Source organism: Podarcis filfolensis, assembly GCF_964270895.1.
Source record: "Podarcis filfolensis genome assembly, chromosome: 4".
Classification (NCBI taxonomy): Eukaryota; Metazoa; Chordata; class Lepidosauria; order Squamata; family Lacertidae; genus Podarcis; species Podarcis filfolensis.
The window spans coordinates 79,016,568-79,036,349 of NC_139607.1; positions in this window are offsets into that span (position 1 = coordinate 79,016,568).

The window sequence follows — 19,782 nt, forward strand, 5'->3', positions numbered from 1 at the left end:
TTTTATCAAAAATTGCCTATCTCCAGACAGTCCCTCCATTGCTCCACTACAGCTTAATAATAATAATAATAATAATAATAATAATAATAAGCAATTGTGCCCCTCACTTGTTCTATATGCAGGAGGCTTTTTATATGAGAGAGTATGCTCTCCCTTCCTTGTAATCTGAGATGGTACATCTTATAAAACTTTGCAGCATGTGGTTCTGCTAACTGAGGGATCTTGCACCTTCAAGACATAGGTGAAGGCTTGGTCAGGGCTTGATACAGTATTAGTGAAGACTGAGCAGAAAACAGCTGGAATTTTGTAACGTTGGTAATAGTAGTAGAAGCAGCAGCAGCAATTATAATAATTTATTATGATGATTTAGTCTGCACTCACTTACCAGGACTCACTTACCATTTAGGGCTGGGCCATGTATCTCGGAAGAAGCAGCCAAGATAAATTCCAGTCATCGTGATATATCGGCATATTTATACTGCTGATTTAACTGCTGATATGTCACGATGTTGAAAACAAAGTATTGCCTAGTTGTAGCACTAAACTAAATCATCAGAGGGTGAGCTGTTATGCTAACCATAGTGGCAATTTGCTTAGCTATTTCCCCTGTTGGACTTCCAAGATGAGACATGAATCCCAAACTCATAAGGCAAGATTCACTGAAAATCCTCCCTACAAGCCGTGGGAGAGTCCTCTAAACTTAATAGACCCCAGGGGTCCCGGGATGCCTAATTGGGAAACACTGTGTTAGGTAGTACAATCCAAGTGATTCTAGGCTAATCAGGAAAAGCCTACAGCACAGATGGGGAACTTGTGACCCTCCAGGTGTTCTTATATTAAAACTACCACCATCCATAACTATTGACCATATTACTGGGGCTGATGGGAGCTGATGTTCAACAGCATAGGGTGGACCAGAGGTTGCACTGAGCTGCCCTGCCAGGAGAAACACAATGATCCACTCTAACCTGTAGGACAACAGGGTATAGGAGGAAGGTGTAAAGGCATTTCTCAGACTCCCATAATTTCCTTAAACAGATTTCTCTCTCTTTCTTTCATTGAAGGAGCAGGGGAAATGGACTGCAAACTCTAGGACTACAAAATGGCAGGGCACGTTGAAGAAGAAACACAGTTGTCACCACCAACTTCCCCACCTCACAGAAAACAAGATCCAATGAGAATCTTGCAAAGTTACATGAGGATTATGCTCTGAGGATCTTGCATTCATTTCATCAGGGCTTTCATAGAATCGTATAATTGTAGAGTTGGAAGGAATCCCAAGCGTCAGTACAGGAATCTCCACTAAAGCAGCCAAGGCAGATGGTCACTCAACCTCCCAAAGGAGTCCATTCCACTGTTAAACAACTCTCCACCCCATCGTTCAGCCCGGACACTGAGGTCCAGCACCAAGGGCCTTCTGGTGGTTCCCTCACTGTGAGAAGTGAGGTTACAGGGAACCAGGCAGAGGGCCTTCTCAGTGGTGTCACCCGCCCTGTGGAACGCCCTCCCATCAGATGTCAAGGAAATAAACAACTATATGACTTTTAGAAGACATCTGAAGGCAGCCCTGTTTAGGGAAGATTTAAATGTTTGAAGTTTTATTCTGTTTAATATTTTGTTGGGAGCCACCCAGAGTGGCTGGGGAAACCCAGCCCGATGGGTGGGCTATAAATAAGTTGTTGTTGTTGTTGTTGTTGTTTTACCATCAGAAAGTTCTTCCTGATGTTTAGTCGGAGTCTCCTTTCCACTGAGATGTGATTAGATGCTAGGAGAGTATATAATTATTAGATATTATCCTTCCTCCCTCAAGTTTATCCATTCAGCAGTGCCATCCCTTTGCATCTTAAAAGAGAAGCTTAGATTAGCTAGTGTTAGCCTTTTAACTAACAGATACAGCAGCTTTGTTCAGGCAGGCTTAAAATGGTAATTCAGTTACCAAGATATACTTAAGGACTCTGCTATACAGCTGCAAATACAGTGGTACCTTGGGTTAAGAACTTAATTCGTTCTGAAGGTCCGAAACTGTTCTTAACCTGGTACCACTTTAGCTAATGGGGCCTCCCACTGCTGCTGCGCCACTGCTGCACAATTTCTGTTCTCATCCTGAAGCAAAGTTCTTAACCCGAGGTACTATTTCTGGGTTAGCGGAGTCTGTAACCTGAAGCACCTGTAACCTGAGGTACCACTGTAAAAGGTTTTAAGTGTGTTTTAAGTGCAATATACAACGTGACACTAGAAAGTGAGCCTTATGGAAAATTCTATGTATTTTTTAAATTTTTTTTTAAAAAAGGAATTTTCATAACATTTTTAAAATATGTGTGTAGATTCCACTAAGTCTAGCTTAAAATGGTGTCTGAGCATTGGTGTTCTTCAGACATGCAGGTGCTCTTCACATTTCTGGCTTGGTGATGAAAGAAGAGGAAGAGAAGAAAGAACAAAAAGAGGGTATGCCCAGGCAGGTAAGAGAATCTATAGGCACACCCTTCTGCCTGTCAGGGCACAGTGGGAGTGTCTCTCACAGTCCTCTCTAGCAAACTTGCAGGAAAATTCTGTGAGCTTCAGCTCCTATCATGTACTATCTAGCAAAACATGACTTGTTGGTTTGACTGCATTTTAAATATCCCACAGTTCTGTAGGCTCCCTCTGGAACAGATTTGGGGAGGACACTAACGGCCTGCTGAGGGGAGAGAGGGAATTTTTTGTTGCACAAGCCTTGTGCTAGCAGAAACACTTAGTTGGATATGGTCCAAGGTAATCAAATCCCCAAAACAATTCCACCATCCCACAACACAGGTTTAGCCACCAGTGAAAGCCACCCTAAATGGGGAAGGTATACAAAATTCAGAGAAGTGAGACTTTGGAGGGATAATTTCTTTTGGTTTGCATATTGGTTTGAGCAGGGCAAAGAGAAGTTATTTTCTCCCCCTTTCCTAACGAGTATAAAAATAAAGAGGGATGCTCGGCTGCCTGTGGATGCAGTAAGGAACTTTTAAAGGATACAACGTCATTATGAATACTATCTTAATGAACCCCAGTGTTACAAGTCTGTCTTCATGGCATGCACTGTGAATAGGGGAAATGTCTACATGAAAATAATTATTGTACTGTATTGGCAGTCACTATGAGTTTTCATGTTTTATCAGATGCATGGGATTTATTGTGCTGTGCAAAGCTTGAAAAACAAGACAGTCCCACTGCCTACAGGCTTTCAACCTAATAGACACAGCATAAGAGGAATAATTGCTGAGGAGAGAAGAGGAAAACGAGGGACCAATTTTTAAAGTTACATACAGTGGTACCTCTGGTTACGAACTTAACTTGTTCCGGAGGTCCGTTCTTAAGCTGAAACCGTTCTTATCCTGAGGTGCACTTTCGCTAATGGGGCCTCCCGCTGCTCACGCGCCTCTGGCACGCGACTTCCATTTACATCCTGGGGGAAAGTTCACAACCAGGAGCAGCTACTTCCGGGTTAGCGGAGCTCATAACCTGAAGTGTTATAACCAGAAGCGTTCGTGACCAGAGGTACCACTGTAGTTGGAATGGCTTCAAATAGAGCTCAATTCTAGAGAGAAGAGGTGACGTATGAACCCATGTTGAAAACATTTAACCAAATTAGATTTTAGTGAAATCCGATGGTACTATGTCCTTCACAATTTTTGTCTACCCTTATACTATTCCTGCTAGCCTGAGAGCCTGTCACTCGCAGCATTCTATCTAAGCATCTTAAAAGGGTGCCAGATGCTGGAAAGGCCAGAATCTAGTTTTACACGAATGAACAAAGCAAAAAGGGGGAAAGCAAAAGCATCTGCAGGTGAAGCCTTCAAAAGCCCCTCCCCTCCTCCTTGGCATAACACCATTTCTCCTTTTTCAAACCAGTCCTTAATTTATTGCCATTGACCTGGAGCAGAGGGAGGTGATGGATGCTTCCTCTTTTATTGCAATGTCACTGGGCAGCTTCTTGCTTTCAATGCCATTCTCCCTGGGTATGGAAGCAGGCAGTAGATCATGGGGGCTTTGGCATGCTTTGTCCCGGTTTGACTACAGCTTGGCAAAAGAGGCTGGCGGCTCCTTTACAGAGCTATAAATGCAAGAGAAACCAGCCCAGCATCTTCCGAGTGCCTTTTGCACATGAAAGTGAAGGCCACACCAAAAGCCAGCTTACACAAGCCAGTACATCACTTGATCTTTTGCAATCTCTGTGACTTACTTGGAGTTTTTAAAAAAAACAAAACAAAACACTATGGCTATGGCTATGGCTTAGATTGCTTTTTGCAGGTGGGGAAAGTTGTGGGGGAACCTTGCCTTGCCTTGGAGTGTGGGGCTGCTGTGGTCTGAATATGCTCTCCTCAGGATTCAGGATTCAGACAAAGCAGACACACAGCCCTACACATAGGTTCTCACACCCCAGTTGCAAAGCAAAGCCTGAGTTTCTTGTGTTAACTGAATGTATGAGATTACTCAAGAAGAAGAAGAAAAGAACAAATACATGTATTTTTCATGTGGGTTCTGATAGGTATTGCCAGTGCTTTTTGGGGGGTCCTCAGGGGTACTCATACCCTAAACATTTTGTGAATCTAACAGGAGAAGAAACTTAAAAAATACTAAATTTTTGTTTCTTCTCTAGCATGGTGAATCATCAGTTCCGTTGCTACCCCCAATGGCAGCCTCATTTCCTGTCATGGTGCTTCCTGATTCTTAGACGGAATGAGAGTACCCCTAAATATTTTTTTAGAAAAAAAGCACTGGGTATTGTACAGACATTAAAATATGAATCAAACCAAGCAAGCAACACTTGCAGGATCAGATGTTATGGTATGAGAGCATGAAACATACACAATAATGGTAATTATAATGAGCAAATGCATTTCAAGGAAAAACTCTCTAAGGATTCTTAAGAAGCTAGTCTTTCCTTTAGAATACTTACTTCTATGATCTCCCTGAGCTTATCTCAAAGATGGACAAGAGAAGAAGCCAAGAGGTTGTGCGCAGATGTCCAAAGCCTCCTGAAATTTTCTATGAACTGACTCTAACATTTGTAACTTTAAACTCACATAGATCAGCAATAATTTCTAATTTAAATGGTTTACCACACTTAAGAAACGACGTCCAGTTTCATTATTTACATATTAGCATTTCCTAAGCAATGGATTTCCACTAAGATTCCAAATAAAACACTTGTCTTTAGATCATGTTCAGTTCCCTACCTCTGATCCCCAACGCGATTGCTCTGAAGCAGCAATACTATTTTCACTATATATTCTTTTATTATTATTATTATTATTAGCAAGCAATATTAACAATGCTAGCTAAACCAAGTTCCTTTCAAAAATACTCATTTTCTCTTCTCTTTATTCAGGAGCAAGTGAAATGCGGATGAACAAATAAATCAAATACCGATTAGAAAATGTTTAGCTAAGAGGAAACAGGTAGCTGAAGAGAACAGGCCAAAACTGGGAAGTTAATTATACCAGTCATTATTAAAGTGAATACTCATTTTCATCATAACAATAGACAATAGCTCAGTTCCTGAGCAAAGACTACTAGGCATTTAACAATGAGCAAAGACATGCTGCTTAGGCAGCAAGAATTTACAAAGTTCATTTTAAACTAAGCAGAATGATGCATTAAGCATCACTGTAGAGACTTTGGGGATGAAAATCAATCTACTTTCCCACTTATATCCATGGCACATTCACTGGGGCAGTGCTTTTTTGCTTTGTGCTGCAAAACAAGGAGTGTGGGAATCTTCTGTGTAGTGATAAAACAGCAGCCTCATACAACATCACGGGGTCAGCACTTTGGACTGTCCCTTGTGTTTGAAATGGGGATTGGGCACCCCTGTTTTGCATGGCCACCTTGGGAAGTTCTTTGTGGTTACACGAGATGCCCAACCAAAGATCAGAAAGGGGAGCATGTGACATACAAAGGGGGTAGACCAATTGTGGGGGTGCAGCACAGGCCCACGAAGAGGTGAACACCCAAAGCAAGAGTCACAATGAGTAGGCTTTGGGTGACATTTTCAACAAATAGCTCTGAATAATTAACAGATTAGTAGAAAATGAAAGTCTTTTTCCAGCTAACTCACAAATATAAAAGGGGATCAATTTGTTGAATAAACTGGTTTTGAATAGATCTCCTTCCCCCCCTCCTCAGCTCCAGTCCCAGCTTATAATTTATATTCTGAACAGGATGGTGGGGGGAATGAAAATAAAGGTTTTCTTCTCTCTCCTAAAAGTGAACCAAAGATCCATGGGAGGTACCTGATTGACAAGTCTTGGAAGTGCAGATCCCAGTTGTTGTTGTTTTTAAAATCGTTTCCACCGCCCCTTTATTTTTCTCTTTAAATTGTCGCAGAGCTGAAGGAGCCCCTGTTCCCATATCCCCGCAGCTGCTATTTTTCATTAGCCGAAGTAATAGCCAAGCAATGCATCGCTGATGAGCTGGTAGGGAGGATGAAACACATATCTGTGTGGGTCATCGTTTCATCCCAGGGATTCAGGGCCCAGAAGGCTTTGCACAGAATTGTTTCCATTGACACACACAGTTTACAAAACCTTTTGTCCTGCTTTGTATGAAGACACCAAGACTTCCATGGTTTCATGTGTCCCAAGAAACGTCCCGAATTTACTGAAGGCTTTTTAGACCTTCGCTTACTTTCAAAACACATCTTTTGCCACCGTTTGCTAATTAAAGGCTTGGTAGGAATGTAACACGGCCATGTCCGCAGACCTAGCCAGAGGCTCAGACCTTGCTCATGCATACTGCAGACTGAAGTAGCAATAAGGTGGTAGAAAGAAATTTTGAAGTGCAGGAGCTGTTTGTGACATCCCACATAGACCCTAACCCTTGGCCAGCCACACCCCAAAGGCCCATTCCCAAAACATACTTATTTAGAGATTACTTTTAAAGTTCAGCTAGTACTAAACTGCAAGGAAAGTTGCTATATTACTCCGTATTATTTCTTTTCTCTGTAATGTGTGCGCAGTTTGGCTTACGAACTCAAGTTGTCTGGGGTTGTTTTTATCTCAGAGTTTTTTTCTCTGTGGTGTATGATTAACTCCACTATGAGGAAAGCTTTAAAAAAATATTTAGAAAATTATAATATTTATTGAAAAATAAAAAGTACAAAATAACAAGTACACAGAGTAAGAAAAGACACAAACAAGAAATAGTACCCCTGTAGTAAACAAAACACAACAACATATTGTGTACATTACAAAAAAGAGGAACAATTGTTATTGTAGTTAACCAGACCTTAATCTAATATGGTATTTATAAAAATGAATTCCAAATGTTGTTAAGTTTGCCCATGGCAAGTCTACATTTGTACACAACTTGTTCATGTGTAGCGAGTTTGTACATATTTTCAATCCAATCATTAAAGGGAGCTGCATTTTAATTGTTCCAGTTCATCGCTATGAGGAAAGCTGACCACACGTGGGACTTTTTTTAGTTTGGGGGGGGAGAAGGAATAGTGAGCAAGAGGAGGACATTATAGAGGTGTACAAAATTAGATACGGTGCAGATAAAGTAGACACAGATAAATTTTTCTTCCTCTATCTGCCGAAGCCAAATGGTAGCAGAAATAGTACTGGACAAAAGGAAGATAGGAACCTAAGGCAGACCCAGGATTTCAGGCAGCAGCTTTTCCCAGCCCTGCCAAGTGATACTGAACCTGAGAACTTCTGGCACAAAAGGCCAATGGGCTACCAATGAGCTGCGGCTCTCACCATCCATAGCTAAACTATGGTTTTCACTACCACACCATGGAGGGACAGCCACTGACTTGGATTGTTTCTAAAATGTTTTAGACAAATTCGTGGAGGATAAGACTACTTGCCATGATGGATGGCTATGAGCTACCTCCAGTGATGGAGGCGGCATGCTTCTGAGTACAGTGGTACCTTGGGTTACAGACACTTCAGGTTACAGATTCTGCTAACCCAGAAATAGTACCTCGGGTTAAGAACTTTGCTTCAGGATAAGAGCAGAAATCGTGCGGTGGCGGCACGGCGGCAGCGGGAGGCCCCATTAGCTAAAGTGGTACCTCAGGTTAAGAACAGTTTCAGGTTAAGAACAGACCTCCGGAACGAATTAAGTTCTTAACCCGAGGTACCACTGTACTAGCTGGTGGGGAAGACGAGTAGAGAGGTTGCTGCTGCATTTACATCCTGCTTGCAGGCTTTCCATAGTCATCTGGGTGGCCACTGTGTAAAGAGGATGCTAGACTAGATGGGCCTTTGGCAGGGCTGTTGTAATGGGCTGTATTCAATGAAGTCATCTCATTCATGCAAGGACTTCCACTTTCACAACCAAATTTTCCTTCCCTCTTCTCTGCCCACCCAACCACCGTGAATCTGCTCTGAAGGGTTGGGTGAACCTCCAGAACAGATCTGGGGAGGATGCAGGGGAAGGAGTGGGAGCAGAAGGTCTGTTGCGCAAGTCCTTACATAGCTGGGACACTTTTGTTGGACAGAGGCCTATGCTCTTGTGTTCTTGCCCGCTCTCTGTTTGCGTGTGGAGTGCAGCGATTACTTGACGGGTGACCCCACCTTTAGGAGAGGAGACAGATTGTCCAAAAGTCTTTTCCTGTCTTCTTTCCCGACTCTAGGATTCTGTTTACTCAAGAGTTAGACTGCTCCACAGTAAAAAGGGTGGCACCAGGAGGGACCCAACCCTTTTGCAGGTGTGCAGATCTTGCAGTGCTGCAGCCAGCTTCTTGGACTGCCTGAAGCTCATAGCTGTCAACCGTCCCTTATTTGGCGGGAAAGCCCTTATCCCAGCGCCGTGTCCCGCTGCTGTCCCTTATTGATGATGTCCCTTAAATTTCCTGGGTTTCAAAGGAAGCAGCTCCTCTCCCTCCCTCCCTCCCTCCCTGCCAGCCAGGGAGGAGGGAGGCTCCAACTGTGTTGCTTAGCTGCGTTGCTCACCCAATAAGGAGTCTAAGAACGACTGGGGGGTGGAGCTTGCATGCTTTGTGCCAATCAAATCGGCCGTGTTGCCTGGGGACTCGCCTTTGCTCAGCGCTTCCCAGCGGAGAGGTGATGGTGGTTTTCCTTGCTGCATCCCCTTTGCCGGGTTGCTGCACTGTGGGAACCACCGCTTGAGGCTTCGTTTGGCTGCTGGTTGACTAAAATCCCTTATTTTGGCTGCTGATCCCTTATTTTCGAGGCTGCTGGTCCCTTATTTTCAAATCTGTAAGTTGACAGCTATGCTGAAGCTGCAATCCAAAAACGTTTCTTTTTTAACATTATTTTGTTCCTCCCAGTTCATGCCAGTAGTTTGACATGTTAAAACTGAGTGATTGCCGCAGAAAGCTTGCAGAACTAAATGTGGGTCTATTTTACATAATTGGTGCTAGCATCACTTCCCCACCAGTGGCAGAGAAAGTGGGGTGGGCGAGGTGCCCACAAGGCTGCTTCGCCCCACCTCATGGGTGTGCCAGCCATGCCCAGAATGCAATGCTGTAGAAATGGCATTACATTATGAGTAAATTAAAATGATGACAAGGGCGGAACTCTGTTCAGTGCCACTGGATGTTTGCTGCTCCTGATGTCTCCCTCAAGGCAGACATTCAGGCCTACTTCAGTCATGAGCCAGAGTTACTTGACCAAAGTATTTCTTCCATTCCACTCCACAGCTTCTGGAGTGATTACGTTCACCATACGTGCAGATTAGACCCCAAACAGCCCCCTGACCAGGAAAGACAATAACAGCTTCCCCTTCAAGCTGGGGCTGTGTGTACACACTATACATTTAAAGCACATTTGTAGCACATTCTTTCCCTCAAGGAATTCTGGACATGAAGTTTACCCCTCACAGGGTTAGAGTTCCCAGCAACCCTTAACAAACTGGCGTCTCCCGTTAAAAAAGGATCCAGTAGCAGGAGAAGTTAAAAGCTTCTGCCTGAGACCTCAGAGAGCTGCTTCCAATTCGAGTAGGAAACACTGGCTTAGAGGGACAAATTCCAATAGTCTGGATAAGACAGTTTCCCACAAAGTGAGTGCTCTGTTGCGAGGGTCCCAGATCTGGTCAATCCAGGGCTTCATACTGTCTGCAGCTCATTCTTTCCCTCAAAGAATTCTGGGCACTGTAGTTTGTTGAGAGTTGCTGGGAACTGTAACTCTGTGAGGGGTAAACTACAGTGCCCAGAATTCTTTGAGGGAAAGAATAATCTTTGAGTGTGCTTTAAGGGCATAACGTACAGCCTAGGAGTGGGAAGGCATAGACCCAAATAGCCACTCAGTCACAAAGCTCTCTGGGAGGCCTTGAGCCAGACACTATTTAAAATTACCTATTTGTTATATTTAACAAAATTTATATGCTGTTTGATTGTAATAAACCTCTTGGCAGTTTACAATGAATATTAAAATTATATATAAAAAACCAAGTTAAAAACAAGTAATTAACAAATGTTTAAAATATAATCTAAATTAACAGTAGACTAAATAGAGATTAAAACATGTCAACATCTATGTGTCTGAACAGGGTTGCCTAGACAGAACTGTTTTAAGCAGGTGCCAAAATAGCACAAAAGAGGCACATGCCTGATGTCAATAGACAAGTGTGGAATGAGTATTGTGTCACACCTGTAACAGTGCTGGTTCTCATGGCACCACCTGTTTTGATAGGATTGTTCTGAAGAGAAAAGGTGGAGGGAGACTTATGTACACTGCCCTGAGCTTCTTCAAGGAAGGCAGGTTAAGGATGCAGTAAATGAATTGTTGCCCAATCTGCACTATTTCATTTTTCATTTCATATTTAATTTGTATACCACCTTTCTATTTTACTATACCCAAGGCGGTTTACAAGCTGAAGAAACAAAGAATGTACACCTTATAACAATCTAATCCAATAAAAATATGTGATAATAAAACATAACTTTAAAATAAGCAACTTATATAAAATACAGTAATATTCAACAATCCATTAGAACAGTATAGAATATTAAATATCAGCATATAAAAGTTAAACAGAAATCCACTCTTAACAATTACAATAAATAATTTCTAAACTATAATCATTAAAATAAAGGCAAGTCACAGTGCATAAAATAATACAATACAAACTGAGAAGCAGAGACTGGAGGGCGAAGTAGGCAGATGGAAAAGGCAGGGCTGGAAGTCTCTCCCCTCACAGTTCTTCCTCTAAGTACAGCTCCCTTATGAGGACTCCTAGGGCTGGAGGGTGGGACAAGGCATTTAAAGCAGTATCGTACCAATTTAAGCAGCCATTCTGGGAACTGTAGTTTGTTAAGTGTGTGCTGCTGAGAGTTCTTAGGAAACCCCTGCTCCCTGCACAGAGCGACAATTCTCAGAGTTCACTGGGATGGCAAATTGATTGTTAAACCTCTCAGAAAATTGTAACTCTGTAATGGGAATAGCATAAACTCAATATTTCTCTGATGAAAATAGGGACTCCTTGTTGCGGTGGTGGTGGTGGTTGTTAATACCCCCGCTCAGCTGACTGGGTTGCTCCAGTCACTCTGGGCAGCATATATAAAAACAAAATAAAACATTAAACATTAAAAAACTTCCCCAAACAGGGCTGCCCTCAGATGTCTTCTAAAGGTTATATCTCCTTGGCTCAGGGGGTCACATAACTCCATACCCTCCAACATTTCTCTGATGAAAATAAGGATGTCCTATCCAGGCCCAGACGGGGGGGGGGGGGGAGCGGCGTATGGGCCACTTAGCCCGGGCCTCCAATTCCAAAGGGGGCCTTGGTCAGCATATTTATATACTTACTTATTTATAAGACTTCACTTATCCCCGGCGTAAAAAAAAGGAGGGGCACATTATCTACCTGCCCTGGGCCTCTGCCTGGCTCTGCAAGGCCCTGGTCCTATCACACCCGCCAACATTTCTCCATTGAAAATAGGGACATCCCGAGGAAAAGCGGGACATTCTGGGATCAAATCAGAAACTGGGACGACTTCCATAAATCTGGAACTGTTCCTGGAAAATAGGGACACTTGGGCTGTATCTAGACACATCAAAAAAGCATTTCAGGGAAACGCGTCATAAACCTTATACATACAGTAGTGGGAAATCACGTTGGCGAAAGACAGGACTCCACAGCACCATCCGGTGTCGCAGTGTTATAACGCATATTGAACGCTTTTTCTTTACTAATGTAGCTGAGTCCTTGGAGGGTCTGGAATAGAAATCTCCTAACAACTCTCAGCAGTGCACCCTTAGCGAACTACAGTTCCCATGATTCTTTGGGGGGGGAACTATGACTGTTTAAAATGGTATTTATACTGTACAGTATAGATGGACCCTTTGTGAATAGTAAAATAAAATGGGCCTGGGTCTGATTTTGTATTGAGATTTGAGTTCACTTTTTATTCCAGTGATAAATCGCATCCTAGATGAATAAAAACCTTGATAAGACATCAGTAATTGGTGAATAAATGTCTGGCATAAACTGGCAAATCTTATTCTTGAGGCCACCTTTGCCTCAAAGAAGCACTTTGTTGGCAGTAGGGATAAAGACGAAAAATGACGACCTTCAACCATAACCTGTTTTTTGCTACTCATGCCGAAGAGGGCTGAGGAAAGAATTATCATTCCCCCCCTAAATGTCACAAGGAACTGCACAAAAACAGCCTCCTCCCTACATAACTCACAATTCCAATGGCCAGAAGATGTCCTTTCCCCATTGAATGCTATATAGTTCAAGGAGGCAGAAAAATACCCTAAAGAAGGTTTTTGTATGGGCACTTTAGCTTCCCATCCCATTTGCCTTTTGGTCTTTAAAATACAGGTCAAATCAATGAATTTAATGAAGGCCATTTAGCACAATAGCTTTGCCTTGCATTTTGACCCAGATAAAGGAGAGTCAGTCTAGGTCAAAAAGCTTTAGCAAAACTTTAAGTGGTTAGTACACAAATGTGACAGAATGTTTAGAATCTCAGAGTCTTGGAAGTGCCATTGACAAGCAGTTAAAAGTATTTGAAATGGCTGCATGAATGAACTTTGATAAGGTAGAGCCATTGTCTTCCATTGTCCCTTCCTCTTCATACTAAAACACCCCCCAGAAAAGAACAAGAGTCGATGAATGTATAATGCAGTCTCACTTTTAATGGAGTTCTTTGGACTTTTTCCTGTGGGCTGTTCACTCTATTTAAATGCCTCGCCACACATTAAAATCTTCCTCAGTTGACTGTGACTGTCAAGACTACAAACCCCTTTGATTATGCTTAGGAAACTATGGAGGGTTTATAGAAATCAAGATTTAAATTAGGGATCCTCTGCCTTTCTCACAAAATGGCCAAAAAGAAAATGAAAAATTCCACCGGTGCCAAGTTGCTTAGATACCACAATGTTAGGCAGTGTTTGACAAAACAAAATTTGATGAGGAGCCCGGGTGCAGATTCATATTTAATGCTCAAATGATAGCTTTCCGCACTTTGGCGACCTCACAAGAGTTTTCTGCAACGTAGTCAATATCCGTTTCAGCTGAAATAAACGCGTCTCAAGCTTAAGGTGGAAAAATGGAAGAACTTCAGAGATGCTCCGTCCTAATGAAAAGTCCTGTTTGCTTTAGAGGGAGAGGGAAAACTTCAGCTGCATGATCTGCAGTCTAATAAGGCTTGTGTGAAGTGGGCAAGAAATGTGATTTAAAAAAGAAAAACCATAAGTTTGCCAGGTCAAAGATTAGGTTGATCTTTTATTTCGGTCTTGGAAGCCCTATTCCAAAGCAGCACATGTTGATTTCACATACGTTCTAGTGCTAAGGTCTAGGGAATGACCCCCCTTTTTTTCTCTTAGAGGCTTTTACCCCCAGTAATTCTCTATAGCTAGATTTTTATTGTATTTTAACCTTTTGTCTAGTTTTTGTGTTTGAAAATTCACTCCCCCCCCCACTTCATTCATTGACCGGCAACTTTCTGTCACCCATCTCTGACTTTTCTCCTTACATCTGCATTAAAGGCTGTCATTTACTTCTACTTCTCTCCCCCCCCCCCTCACCCCACAATCCCCTCTCCATATTTGACAGCCAAAAGCCCTCGTCTGCTTTTATAAGCTTTTTGTTCGCATTATGACATAACCTGTGCGAAGTGGCAACAGCTCCCCGATCCCCGCGTGTAAAATTTGCAACATTTTTCGAGACGGGTCAGTGCCCATTTTGGGGACGCTTTTCTTTATTTGAGGACCGTGTTAAAACTTTTTGCAGATGTGAGCCATTCAGGAGCAGTCTGTGGCTGCACGCAGAGATGGGAAAAGAAGAAAAGGCTTTCCTATTTTGCGATTGCCATAGTAACTCAAACATTGCCAGTGTGTTGTGGGGGGGGGGAGTGTTTTTTTGTTTTGTTTTTGTTGGAAGTTTCTTCTTCTCTTTTTTTTGGTTTTCTAGGCCAGAGCCAGTGAATTTTGATTTCCTGTGCAATCAAGCCATCTACTGGAGATCATGGCTTGCAGGACACAAGGTTACCACGAGCACAGTGTGCTTGTTAAGTCTGAAATTAAAGCATTTCGGTTTAAAATAATACCCATTTGTATCCATTTTGTTCAGCATAACAACAGCTGCTGTCCCCGGGATGACAGGCTTGCCTTTTAAACCAAAGCCTCATATGACATTTATGAATGAGGCAGACCCTATTCATTTTCACTTTGAATTCATAGTCATTATTTTGCGTTGTTTGCTGCTATTTCTCCGTCTTCTCTCGCCGCCCTGCTTTAGGCACCATGCACGATATCTAGCTTTGTGTGTATAGTTAGCTACACACTTTAAGGATGGAAATAGCTTTATTTGGGAAATCAAGTAATTTACGTTCAGAGAAAGAAAGAAAGAAAGAAAGAAAGAAAGAAAGAAAGAAAGAAAGAGAGAAATGCATACCCTCTAACATTTCTCTGATAAAAATATGGACATCTTATTCCATAATAATAATAATATACGGTAATTTTTACTGTTTATACCCCGTCTGTCTAAATCGGTTGCCCCAGCCACCCTGGGCAGCTTCCAACATATATAAAAACATAAAAAAATTGAACATTAAAAAAAACTTCCCTTCAGATGGCTGGTTCATCAAATAACTCCATACCCTCCAACATTTCTCTGATGAAAATAGGGACGTGCTAAGGAAAAACAGGACAATCCGGGATCAAATCATAAACCAGGATGGCTTCTGTAAATCTGAGACTGTCCCTGTGCTAAATAGGCACATGATAGGACAGGGATCAGCAAACGTTTTCAGCAGGGGGCCGGTCCACTGTCCCTCAGACCTTGTGGGGGGTCAGACTATATGGGGGGGGGGGAATGAACGAATTCCTATGCCACATAAATAACCCAGAGATGCATTTTAAATAAAAGCATACATTCTACTCATGTAAAAACACCAGGCAGGCCCCACAAATAACCCAGAGATGCATTTTAAATAAAAGGACATATTCTACTCATGTAAAAATACGCTGATTCCCGGACCATCCGCGGGCCGGATTTAGAAGGTGATAGGGCTGGATATGGCCCCCGGGCCTTAGTTTGCCTACCCATGTGATAGGAGCTGAGGTTCACCGAGTTTTCCTGTAAAGTTGCTAGAGAGAACTCTGTAAGAGAGGGAGGGTGGGGGGAAAGCCCCATTTCACAAGCAGAAGTCATGCCACAGGGTTTCCATTGATGGCGGATGTCAGGTGAATCCCTCTCATAGGGTGGGAGTCAGCTCCGTTTTATTCAGAGTAGACCCGGAGAAATTATTGAACCCAAATAAGTTAGGTCCATTAATGTCAATAGGTCTACTTTGAGTGTATTTGTTTCCATATCACCCATAAATTATGATATGCAAATGTTATGCTAATCAGTGCTCTCTATTGTCCTCATTTGGGGGGTGCCTTTCACCTGTTTTGGTGAGAACACCCTCATGTGTATACAGCCCACTGTTGTGAGAGAGGATCTTCAGATCAGAACATTTGCAATGCATCTTCCATTAATGAGGAGGCCACTGGATGAGGGTCTAAGTGCTGTTATTCTAAAATAACCCTCCTGTCCACACAAACAAAGAACTGGAAATCATTTCTCCAACCCTCTACACTGGACTAGTTTGGGACATTCACAGGTCACTGTATTTAACCATAGAACTGTGAACTCCATCCAAACATGGCGACTCTCCTGGTCACAAAGCAGAAAGAAGTTTGCTTATGCATGTTCCACTGGAACAAATGGAAAATATGAGAGCATTGAAGGGACTGGACATTTTATTCAATGAGACTGAAAGTTTAGGGAATCCTTGTTTATTTTTTATGCTATTTTGGTTCTACTCCTGTAAAAACATGCTGATTCCCGGACCATCCGCGGGCCCCATTTAGAAGGCGATTGGGCTGGATCCGGCCCCCGGGCCTTAGTTTGCCTACCCATGATCTTGGGAGATGATAGATGAGTGTGCTTTTGGGGGTGAAGTCAAACTATTGGAAGGATACAGCAGGAGATATGTGTTGCAGTTAACTGGGAAGTTAAAGGCACTCTGATGTGCAGATCTGGGGCAGATGAAAGTGTTCAGTTGTACTGTTGCAGATCATCGTCTAACTGGGACCATTGCAAGGACCAATGCAATTTTTAAATGTAGCCTTTTACACATTAGAGATACCTGGCAGGCAGACAAACACAGATGACAGACAAGCACAGCCATCCTTTTATCATATTGACAGGTGATCAAGCCGAGCCATCTTCCTTAAAGGTAAAGGGGCCCCTGACCATTAAGTCCAGTCGTGGCCGACTCTGGGGTTGCAGCGCTCATCTCGCTTTATTGGCCGAGGGAGCCGGCGTACAGCTTCCAGGTCATGTGGCCAGCATGACTAAGCCGCTTCTGGCAAACCAGAGCAGCGCACGGAAACGCCGTTTACCTTCCCACTGGAGCGGTACCTATTTATCTACTTGCAGTTTGACGTGCTTTCGAACTGCTAGGTTGGCAGGAGCTGAGACTGAGCAACGGGAGCTCACCCCGTCATGGGGATTCGAATCGCAGACCTTCTGATAGGCAAGCCTTAGGCCACAATTGTGACCTTAAGCAAAGCGCTTGAAAGTCTGTACCACCGTCCAGGAGTAACACTGCACAAAGCTCAGCAAATGAAGTTTCCAGCCATTGCTATTGGTAGTGGCAGCAAGCGTGGGGTTGAATAGCTGGCTTGAAAAATAGCTGTGCTTCTTTTCATATCTGTGAGGGTGGGGGGTTCTGGTAGCTTGCAATAGATATTAAAGAGTTAAAAAATGGCTTGCAGGGGGGAAATGGAATAATCTTCATTCCCCCCCCACCCCAAACTCAGTTCTGTGTTTAAGCTTGATTGTATTGACACCTGCACTGTGAGGAGGAGAGTGGGATGGTCTTCCTTTGTCATTTATAATAGCTCATCATTATTGTCCTAACATGCTTTTAAAAAGAAAAGAACGGGGGTGGGGGTGGGGGTGGGGGTGGGGGTAGGGAAACCCACCAAACCCTAATCTTCCCCTTGGTGCCAGTGACGGTTACAATGGCGAGATAGTTTGTTTCCTTCCTCCCCCCCAACCCCCTTGCCTTCTTCTGTTATTCTCTCCCTTAACCTCCTATTGTTTGTGTAGTCAGAATACTCTGGCACAGGGCGGCTAGTTTGGGGGTAGGGGCACTTTCTTCTACTGTACAGTACTGCCCTGTCCTTGATTGCTTAAATCTTTCAGATTCAACTGTTCTGAAGATTTACATTTTTAATGGCTCATTTATGTAATCCCATAAATAAAAGCAGGAAAAGCATCCCGCACACAAATGAGCGAATTGGGGGGCCTGTGAGGAAGGGGCGGCGGGGGTGCGGGGGGTGGAAGCCGCTAGCGCAGGTCACCCGGGGTCTCAGCTGCAGAGGCCTTGATTGGTATCAACCCTCCGTAGCCACTGTGGCAATGGACTTAAGACCACCCAGTCAGGCCCCAAACCGTGCATTACCAAGGAATTGGAGGAGGATGGTTCTATAGTTCAGGCTCTCCTATTTAGAGTTCTGCGGCGAAGTCTCATTTACCTTATTGCTTGGACAGCTGCATGTCTGCAAAAAAAAAAAAGAAAAAGGGGAAAAAAGTTGCCATGATTAGCTTGCCTTTCTGCTAGCAAGCAGCTGATGTTGTCAGGGTTTCGCTGACAGCTACCCGCCCCCCTTCCTTAAGCAATGTCTTCCTCGGACCGATATATTCCCTTTTAAAGAGTCTGTGAATTCAACCACCTGCCTGAAGATTCTATTTGACATCACAGGCAGGAAATAAAAAGGAACTATATTTCTATGACCTCCATTCTACCGACACCTCCGTCCTGCTTTTTCCCTTTTAAAGACAAATCCCAGGAAGATAAATACATGAGATATATTTATAAGTTGGGGGGGGGGATGGAGAGAAACCTGCAAATGGCAACTTGATGGAGATACTTTACCTTTAATAGCCCCTTCCATTTACAGTGCAGCTGTGTTTCTGCTTCATACAAAAGCCATTTAGTCCGGCGTGTTCACTTTTGTGAATTCGAACACTGCTTAGCTGGCATCTCCAAACACGCCGAAGTTGCTGAGGACAACAATGATCAGCGAGTTGCTGCGACTGATATGTGTTGGTGGAACCGTACTGAACCCATTTTGGAGTGCATCAATCATGGATTAGACCAGCGACCTCCTGGATATATAATGGATAAGGTGGTCTCTCAAGTAACCTGGTTCTGAGCTGTATAGGGCCTTATTATGTCAGTGTCAACATACTGAACTTGCCCAGGTAGAAGATTGGCAGCCAGTGCAAATCTCATCAGTAAGGTCTCACATGCTGGTGGTAGTTTGGCCCCACAAGCAGCTTAGCTACTGTTTTGCATCAACTGCAGCCTTCTGGTATGGTGCTTTATGTGTTATTGTATGCACTGTTGTATATTGTTTTATAAAATATATTGTATTGTATATATTGAATACCACCATTTTATATTGTAGTATTTGGTGGTATACCAATTCATTAATTTCACATTCATTGCTCTGCTCACTTTTGCCCCACCTACCACTTACTGAGAAGGGAACATGGCCCTCGTGTTATTAAAGGTTTTCCTTCTCTGGTTTTAAAGTCTAGCTCTGTTTGTCTGGGTGCTTGCCTGATCTCTCATGCTCATCTTATGTATTAGTAATTATACTTGTTTTGTGTACATACATATCCTGCTTGCATATTCATTATATTTTTTAAATAGTTATTACGAACACCATAGGACTTCAGAATTTAGTCTTGTAGATGGGAAATGGCCTGCAAATAGCTGGTCCTGGAAATTCCTATCAGCTCAGAGAAAAACACAAAGCAACATGCTGAATCAAACACATTCTCCTACAGTACAGCTTGTGTTCGAAAGCAGGTAATCCACATGCTTCAGAATTAGCTTGATAAAAGCAACTAGTTAAAATAGATTAAGCCGGCCTTAAACTACATAGTCTGTTATACTGGGACAGCAAGCAAACAGCATATTCAAGTCATTGCCAGAGGCTCTCATTCCTAGGGTAACCTATTAAGTATTTTTGGAAAGCTTTGATTGACCCAGTGATCTGGCCCAGGACCCCCATAAATGCATGCAGTTCTGTCACCTGCAAGCGGTTTCTCCCTATGCTTTAATGGGATATGGAACTGCACTAGCAAAGACATACACAAAGCCTGCACAAACCTATATGGAGGGTTTTCTCATTTTAATACAAGGAACTCTGGATACAGGCACTCAGCCTTTCCAGATACCAGTTGCTGCAGACCACAGGAGACATACTCAGATCCTGCTCGTGGGTTTCTCACAGGCATCAGTTTGGCCACTGTGAGAATAGGATG